Genomic DNA, 8,909 nt, shown 5'->3' with positions numbered 1-8,909 from the left:
GTTGGCCTCTCTGATCTAATTCTGATTGGAGTAATTGTTTGATATAGTGATTTTTGTGTGTTTTTTTTACTTGCCCATTCGGACAACTTAAATCTATATTATGCTTTTCCCCAAATTAGCTAGCTAGTTACAAGTATCTTTGGTTATATCAACATACTAACTTTAGCTGTCTACTAGCTAGCCAATATTGCTACTGTGGTGTACAGCAAACTCTCAAGCCTGGTGTAGCTAGCAGTCTAGCATGGTAGATAGGGAACTTAGATACATTACAGGGGCTGAGTCACTGGCTTACTGGTGCTCTTTCATGCCGTCCCTAGGAGGGGTGCGTCACTTGAGTGGGTTGAGTTACTGACGTGATCTTCCTGTCTGGGTTGGCGCCCCCCCTTGGTTTGTGCTGTGGTGGAGATCTTTGTTGGCTATACTCGGCCTTGTCTCAGGATTGTAAGTTGGTGGTTGAAGATGTCCCTCTAGTGGTGCGGGGGCTGTGCTTTGGCAAAGTGGGTGGGGTTATATCCTTCCTATTTGGCCCTGTCCGGGGGTTTCTTCGGATGGGGCCACAGTGTCTCCTGACCGCTCCTGTCTCAGCCTCCAGTATTTATGCTGCAGTAGTTTATGTGTCGGGGGGCTGGGGTCAGTTGGTTATACCTGGAGTACTTCTCCTGTCTTATCCAGTGTCCTGTGTGAATTTAAGTATGCTCTCTCTAATTCTCTCGTTCTCTCTTTCTTTCTCTCTCTCTGAGAACCTGAGCCCTAGGACCATACGTCAGGACTACCGGGCATGATGACTCCTTGCTGTCCCCAGTCCACCTGGCCTTGCTGCTATTCCAGTTTCAACTGTTCTGCCTGCGTTTACGGAACCCCTACCTGTCCCAGACCTGCTGTTTTCAACTCTTAATGATCGGCTATGAAAAGCCAACTGAGATTTATTCCTGATTATTATTTGACCATGCTTGTCATTTATGAACATTTTGAAAATCTTGGCTCTCTCTAATTTTCTCCTTCTCTCTTTCTTTCTCTCGGAGGACCTGAGCCCTAGGACCATACGTCGGGACTACCGGGCGTGGTGACTCCTTGCTGTCCCCAGTCCGCCTGGCCTTGCTGCTATTCTAATTTTAACTGTTCTGCCTGCGGTTATGGAACCGCCACCTGTCCCAGACCTGTTGTTTTTCAACTCTTAATGATCGGCTATGAAAAGCCAACTGAAAATTATTCATGATTATTATTTGACCATGCTTGTCACTTATGAACATTTTTGAACATCTTGGCATAGTTCTGTTATAATCTCCACCCGGCACAGCCAGAAGAGGACTGGCCACCCCTCATAGCCTGGTTCCTCTCTAGGTTTCTTCCTAGGTTTTGGCCTTTCTAGGGAGTTTTTCCTAGCCACCGTGCTTCTACACCTGCATTACTAGCTGTTTGGGGTTTTAGGCTGGGTTTCTGTACAGCACTTCGAGATATTAGCTGATGTACGAAGGGCTATATAAAATAAACTTGATTGATTGATTGATACAGTTAATTCTGAAAATATTAAGAACCCTTGACTTTTTCCACATTTTGTTATGTTACAGCCTTATTCTAAAATGGGTGAAATATTTTTTTCCCCTCATCAATCTACACACAGTACCCCATAATGACAAAACGAAAACCGTTCAATAAACAATTGTGCCATAAATATATATAACAAAAAAACGTATTTACATAAGTATTCAGACCCTTTGCAATGTGACTCAAAATTGAGCTCAGGTGCATCCTGTTGAAGGAATTGTCCTTAGAGCTCTGAGACAGGATTGTGTTGAGGCACAGATCTGGGGAAGGGTACCAAAAACATTCTGCAGCATTGAAGGTCCCCAAGAACACAGTGGCCTCTATCATTCTTAAACGGAAGAAGTTTGGAACCGCCAAGACTCTTCCTAGAGCTGGCCACCCGCCCAAACTGAGCAATTGGGGGAGAAGAGCCTTGGTCAGGGAGGTGACCAAGAACCCGATGGTCACTCTGACAGAGCTTCAGATTTCCTCTGTGGAGATGGGAGAACTTTCTAGAAGGACAACCATCTCTGCAGCACTCCACCAATCAGGCCTTTATGGTAGAGAGGGCAGACGGAAGCCACTCCTCAGTAAAAGGCACATGACAGCCTGCTTGGTGTTTGCCAAAAGGCACCTAAAGACTCAGACGATGAGACAGAAGAGTCTCTGGTCTGTTAAAAAACAATATTGAAGTCTTTGGCCTGAATGACAAGAGTCACGTCTGAAGGAAACCTGGCTTCATCTCTATGGTGAAGCATGGTGGTGGCCGCATCATGCGGTGGTAATATTTTTCAGCGGCAGGAACTGGGAGAATAGTCAGGATTGAGGGAAAGATCAACGGAGCAAAGTACAGAGATCCTTGATGAAAACCTGCTCCAGAGTGCTCATGACCTTAGACTGGGGCGAAGGTTCACCTTCCAACAGGCCAATGACCCTAAGCACACAGCCAAGACAATGTAGGAGTGGCTTTGGGACAAATCTCTGAATGTCCTTGAGTGGCCCAGCCAGATCGACTTGAAGCTGATCTAACATCTCTGGAGAGACCTGAAAATAGCTGTGCAGCGACACTCCCCTTCTAACCTGACACGGCTTGAGAGGATCTGCAGAGAAGAATGGGAGAAATTCCCCAAATACAGGTTTGCCAAGCTTGTAGCGTCATACCCAGGAAGACTTGAGGCTGTAATCGCTGCCAAAGGAGCTTAAACAAAGTACTGAGTAAAGGTTCTGAATACTTATGTAAATGTCATATTTCAGAATATTTTTTTATACATTTGCAAAAATTGATAAAAACCTGTTTGTTTTGTCATTATGGGGTATTGTGTGTAGATTGAGGGGGGGGGACATTTATTCCATTTTAGAATAAGGCTGTAACTTAACAAAATGGTGAAAAAGTCAAGGGGTCTGATTACTTTCCAAATGCACTGTAACATAGCTAGCCAGCTAGCTAACATCACATTGTGCATGGTGCTAAATAGCTAGCACAATTATCTCTGACCAAGTCAGATGAATTAGCTATCTAGCTTGGGTTGTCCAAGTTAGCTAGAAAACTAATTTGTCAGTAATATCATCATGTGAGATGTTAGTTGTTTCAACCAAAACCTATCACTGGCTAAATATGAACGGTGGCTAGCTAACATTAGCTAAACAACGAGCGCCTCTGGCAGGCATTGAGAAATGTAGCTAATAATGTTGACCAACAGCAGCCCTTACAGCGAGTAACAAATAATTGCATATTTGACGGGTATTATTTTTAAGTACCTATTTATCCATTTATCTCATTTAGTTCATAAATACATGTACAGAATGTATTTACAGAATATATAATGTAATTCATATTAGAAAGTCTCAACTGTTACTATATGTTTTCATGGTGGATTTGACATATTTGTCTGGTATTTTGAGGACCTTTTCGTTAATCTAATTTAGTTCCTGAATAAAATACAGTAGATCAATTAATTTACAGAATAAATGTACAGCATGAATATACATAATTTATGCTTTATTCTCTCTCTCTCTTCTCTCTCTTCTCTCCTCTCTCGCTCTCTCTAGCTTTTGGAGGAGATGACAGCACTCATGCACAAGGACGTGGGCAAGCTATTGATAACTAATCTGCATAAAATGGCAGTCAACCTAGTTGAGAAGGCCCCAAAGAGTCCCCTGAAGACGTCATGTGCCCAGTTGCTAGATGGCTGCCCGATCAGAGGTGGAAGAAGCGGGTAAGTGGTTTTATATTATTACTCTTGAAGTTCAGCCTGAGGTGGGCAGCTGCTAAGGGTCCACTGATTTGTCTATGATACAGTAGTTGGGTGGTGGCCAACCTAGGTGGCGCAAAAGGGGATGCTCATTCAAGCTTGAGCAGAGAAAATTAAAACAATGTTCAATAACAATGTCGGAGATGCGATGAATTAAGATGTTTAATTCTGTTTTTCAGGCCAGATGGTCAGCGGAACCATTTTCCTGCTGCCATTTCTCCTCAAAGAGGATCCAGCACAGTTGTTTGTGGTTGATGAGGTAAGTGAAATAAGAATTGTCGTTACGACATTTTGGAACGCTCATGACTTTTTTTGAGCCATTAGTGCAGAGCTCTACAATTAGGTTCTCATCACTTTGAATTCTTAGAGTTTGAAAAATGCTTAATTCACTTTGCATTCTGCCCACCCAGCAAAGATAAGCCTATAAAAGGATAAATGTCTGTACAGTCACTTGGGACATTTATTCTCATGGTTCACTCACTCTTTACTCGCTCACTTTTTTTCTCTGTATTGTGTTTGTGTGTGGTCTGCTGTCAAATGATTGTAGACTCCAATGATTTATCCCAATCTGTCAGGAACATAAAGTTAACAGAATGTCTCACAAGAGAAATATAATGCTAATGGATTGGAAGATCATGTTCTTAAATTATGAAGGTTTAACGATGTGAAAGTGATGGCCCCTTCCACTTTACTACCATGTCCTGTCACATACTGATGGGCTCATGTTCTTAGGTTATACTCTACCTCTATCATTGAACAATTACATTGTTTTAAATTGTACTTTGAAATGAATGGAAATTGTACTTTGTTGGAAATTGTACGTTGAGTTTGAAATAAAATGGTACTTTGTTTTAAATTGTAGATTCTACTTTGTTTTGTACTTCTTGGTTGTATAACAAACTATTGGTACATTTGACATTTGTTTCGTCATTATTGATTCTTATTTCAACACATTTGAAAGGATCAATGTATTTTAACAAAATTGCTGAAGAACCACCATATCTTAAAGAAACATTTGATTTAGGTTCTATACAGAACCTTTTAGAGATCTACAAAGAACCATCAATGCTGTGCTACTAAACATTGGGTTAGGGCTAGGGTTCTTTGTAGAACCAATAATGGATATTTGTAGAACTTTTTATGCTGGATCCTTGTGTAACCAATAATGGTTATTTGGAGCTCTTGATATTTACATTGTGTTTTTTTGTTGTTGGTAGGGTTCTTTAAAGGAACATCCCATTCATGGTTCTTTGGAGACCCAAAAATGGTTCCCTATGGCATCGTTCTCAAGAACCCTATTTGGTTCCAACTTGCGCCTTTATTTTTAAGAGTGTGAATCAGTTAAATGATTTGGAGCATTTAAAGCAGTTAAAATCACACTCCTCACTGCACGTTTCAAAGTGTCCCATCACACACTTGCTTTCCCATGATGCATGCTGTGCTGCCCAGGGTTGTATTAGCTCAGTCCAGTCCACATTGGTCAAGTCCCCTTGCTCAGATGTTGCATGCATCAACCAATGGTTGCGTGCCACATCATCGACTGTGTCACCAACTGACAGATTGCTATAACATATGATGCGGTTAGCTGAGAAGTAAAATACTTGTCCAGGCATTGTAAAATCTGGGTATTCGTCAGCAACGCCTAGGCAGGGGAACGCACCCATTGTCTGGCTAGCTGGCACTCAGACAAACACTGGCTCACTAGGGCACCATCCATTAGGATCCCTGTCTTTGAGCACTGATGTTCTAGAAATGACTGAACCCGTTAGTGTAGTTAATGATGATTCAGAGAAGTGGGTTAGGGTGGACACTCACACACTGGCCAACCGTGCTATAGCAACATGAACCCAGCAATGTGCCCTGAATGAAAAAAAAGGCTCCCGGAAAAAACATTTAACAGGGAGGTCTGTAAATGTCACACAGCGGTTTGTTAGTCATACATCAATGTGGGCCCATTTGGCAACAAAATGAATTTACTCAGAAAACAAAACCTGGATAGAATCATCTAAATGAAGTTAATTAAAAAGTGTGTCCTTGGAATTTACCCAAATTAGAGTTTAAACAACACATTTTCCTCCATTGTAACACCAATCTATATGTACTCCTTTCACTCACACACCTCCAGTCGGGATCAGACTAAAGAGATCCTCTCATGTTGAATGGAAAACTACAAAGACGTTCAATAAAATAAAGTGTTTTTTCTCTGGAAACACAGAATTGATGGTTGCTGTATTTCAGCACATGGATGAATGATATGTACAAAGAGCAGTGCAGTGGATTTGATCCCTGAACAATGCTGCCTGCAGCCACCAGGTGCCATCAGAACACTTGAAAGCATCTGGGGGTCTGGGGGTATTTTTGGGCTAGAACGACAGAGTATTCACTCATTCATTCAATATTCACACTTGTTTATAAGTGCATTTCTCTGCCTTCTTATTTGTCACAGATTTGCTCTAATAAAAATGTTTTAAAATACTAAGAAATCACACAAAGTTGGTATTTTGTACTGATATGATATGAAACTGTCTCTAGTGCTACAAGGTGTGTTTTTTTAATTGATGCACACATTGTAGTGACAATGTGTATGTGTAGTGAAGCCTTTAACATTTTCATAATGAGAAAAACACACTCTGACATCGTATTACCACAGTCACCCACCGTGTGTATCAGAAACTACCCCCATACTTCACCAACATCCAGAGATGACTAACACTTTTTGAATGTTCTTCAATGTGTTACAGTAGGTATGCCTACATGTAATCTCCATTTCAGTGATACTAAACTGTAGGCTGCCCATTATATCTTCCCGACATCCACGACCACAGACAGACATTATTTCTGATCACGCACACAACCCCGACTCTCTGCCGTCATTGTTACCCGGTAACAACCGGAAGCGCAACAGAATGCTCTGAACAAGACGACCGTGGCAACAAGTTAATCACGCTCTCCTGTGATTTTTTTGTCCATCTCTGGGAAATACCAAATCGAAAGAAGAAAACACATTTGACTTAGTCAAGTTTACACATGTGTCCTTCAATCACCTTACTCGGGAGAAAGCAACATCGAGGCGTGCCTAGCGATTATTGTCTTTACCTGCCTTGGATGAAAAACGAATGGTAAGTATATGGGATGGGAATGGGTGCCATAGGGCTGCCCAAAGGTGGGAAATGATTGCGTAATTTAAACAAATCTCTCAAAAACAGGTATGTCTACCATCTTTAATGTCTCAGGTGAAAACGGAGTGGGAGCTGTCCCTGTTTTTCAAAACTGATGCATTACAAGGCTGATGGAAAAATATCGGTAAAGAAGATGCCTGGAGGGCCCTGATACAATAATGATCAGTTATTGGTCACAGAATATTCCATGATGTGTAACCTATAGCTGACCTATTCAAATAATTATGATAGGCCTTATTATATACTCAGATAATGTAGTTTAAGGTAATCCGTACTATGGGCATTTTGTAATTTTGACAGGGGATTACCAGATTTTCCAGATCTGTATTTTATTCATTTAAAAAACAACTGTGGCGTAGGTTTTAAAGGGAATTAGTCTTGATGGGTGAAATAAGCTGTTTAGCAGATAATACTATGATCCTGCTAGTTATTAGATTTGTGTGATCAAACCTTCTTCTTAAAATGTCAATGGATCAAACCCTGGATCAGGCATGAAATATAAGGGGGAAGGGGATACCTAGTCAGTTGTCCAACTGAATGTATTCAACTGAAATGTGTCTTCCGCATTTAACCCATCCCCTCTAACCTCTGACAACATTGTCCTTTCGGCATGTCCAATCTCCCATAGAAAATATAGTTCAACACAAAATATAATGCGCCCTACTGTAGCCTAGTTTAACCTTGCTAGAGCGGATATATGAATCGAATGTTATTGATCACTGTGATCATAATAGTGTCCCGTCTGCTGCTGCAGGATTGTTTCAGCTGACCCATCAATAGTGTTTCTAATTGGGTGCCACTTCTAGGTATTCCAACCTGTTAGATTAATGTCAACAGAGTGGCAATAAGGCTACCGACGTTGGAACAGCCGGACAAATAGCCTACTGTAGCCAACACTTCATCAACTGGGACTAGATAGGCTGTAATATGATTATTGCCGTATAAAGACTATGAGAATTGAACATATACCAGTCAAGAACGATTTTACTTTATCCCACTAGCAAAACATGTTTGTATGTATTTATCTGCGACATAGGCCTGTCATAACTCTTCAATATACATATATTTATAGGCTATACATCGTAATCAGTCTGTTTAAACTCATCATAATGTATAGGTCTACATTATTTATAGTGTCGCCGACGCGCTAAATGTGTCACACTTCTCCAATCATTCTACAACTTAGCCCATTTTTTTTCTCAGAAAAATCGAGGCGTGAGGCGTGATGCAAGCAGTGGTTGTGGGCGCTTGGCTATAGCCTACTGTCGTGTACGTGAATGGGAAGGGTGGCTTGAGGGTGTTGGTTCTACCAAACTCGCTGGGTAGGGTGGAGATTTTGCTATGAGTGAGCCTTCTCCATGGAAATAATTGAAGCCTCCAATATGGCGACAGCAGTTGAACCCCCTCCGTACGTCATATCTACCATTGATAAGGTAACTTGTTTGATGCCCTCCCGTATCATCGCATGCGGTCATATTCATATTCATATCCAAAATATTAGCCTAATCAAGTCATTCATTTTCGAATGTATCCGTACACCTTTCTCCTTTTCTGTTGTGTGGGCATATTTCTATTTAGTTACCTTCCCTCAGCGCGCCACTCAGGGTGGACCTTCTTATGGACGAGACGCAGAAATGCATAAACATACAAGAAGTCCGTCAGCTAGCTGCGTGTCAAGGTTGTGGTGATAGTCAAGCAGATGTCATAAATGTGTAATTTATTGGCCTCGGGTATAAATACGATATTGGTCATACATTCTCAATACTCATTTGTTTGATTGGTTAAGATAATTTATTTTACCTCAATAACTTAGTGTTGCTTGCTGTTTAGAGCTGATATATAACGTTGCTTTTGTACAATTTCGTTGTAGTAGTCGGCAAAACAGCAATTCCTAGCGCTTTTATTAATTTAAAGTCCTATCTCAACTTTCCTAAATCATATCATACATTTGCCT

The sequence above is a fragment of the Salvelinus namaycush genome, chromosome 19 (assembly GCF_016432855.1).
Source record: "Salvelinus namaycush isolate Seneca chromosome 19, SaNama_1.0, whole genome shotgun sequence".
NCBI classification, from domain to species: domain Eukaryota; kingdom Metazoa; phylum Chordata; class Actinopteri; order Salmoniformes; family Salmonidae; genus Salvelinus; species Salvelinus namaycush.
The sequence above is the reverse complement of the archived record's forward strand: the minus strand, read 5'-3'. Positions refer to the sequence as shown.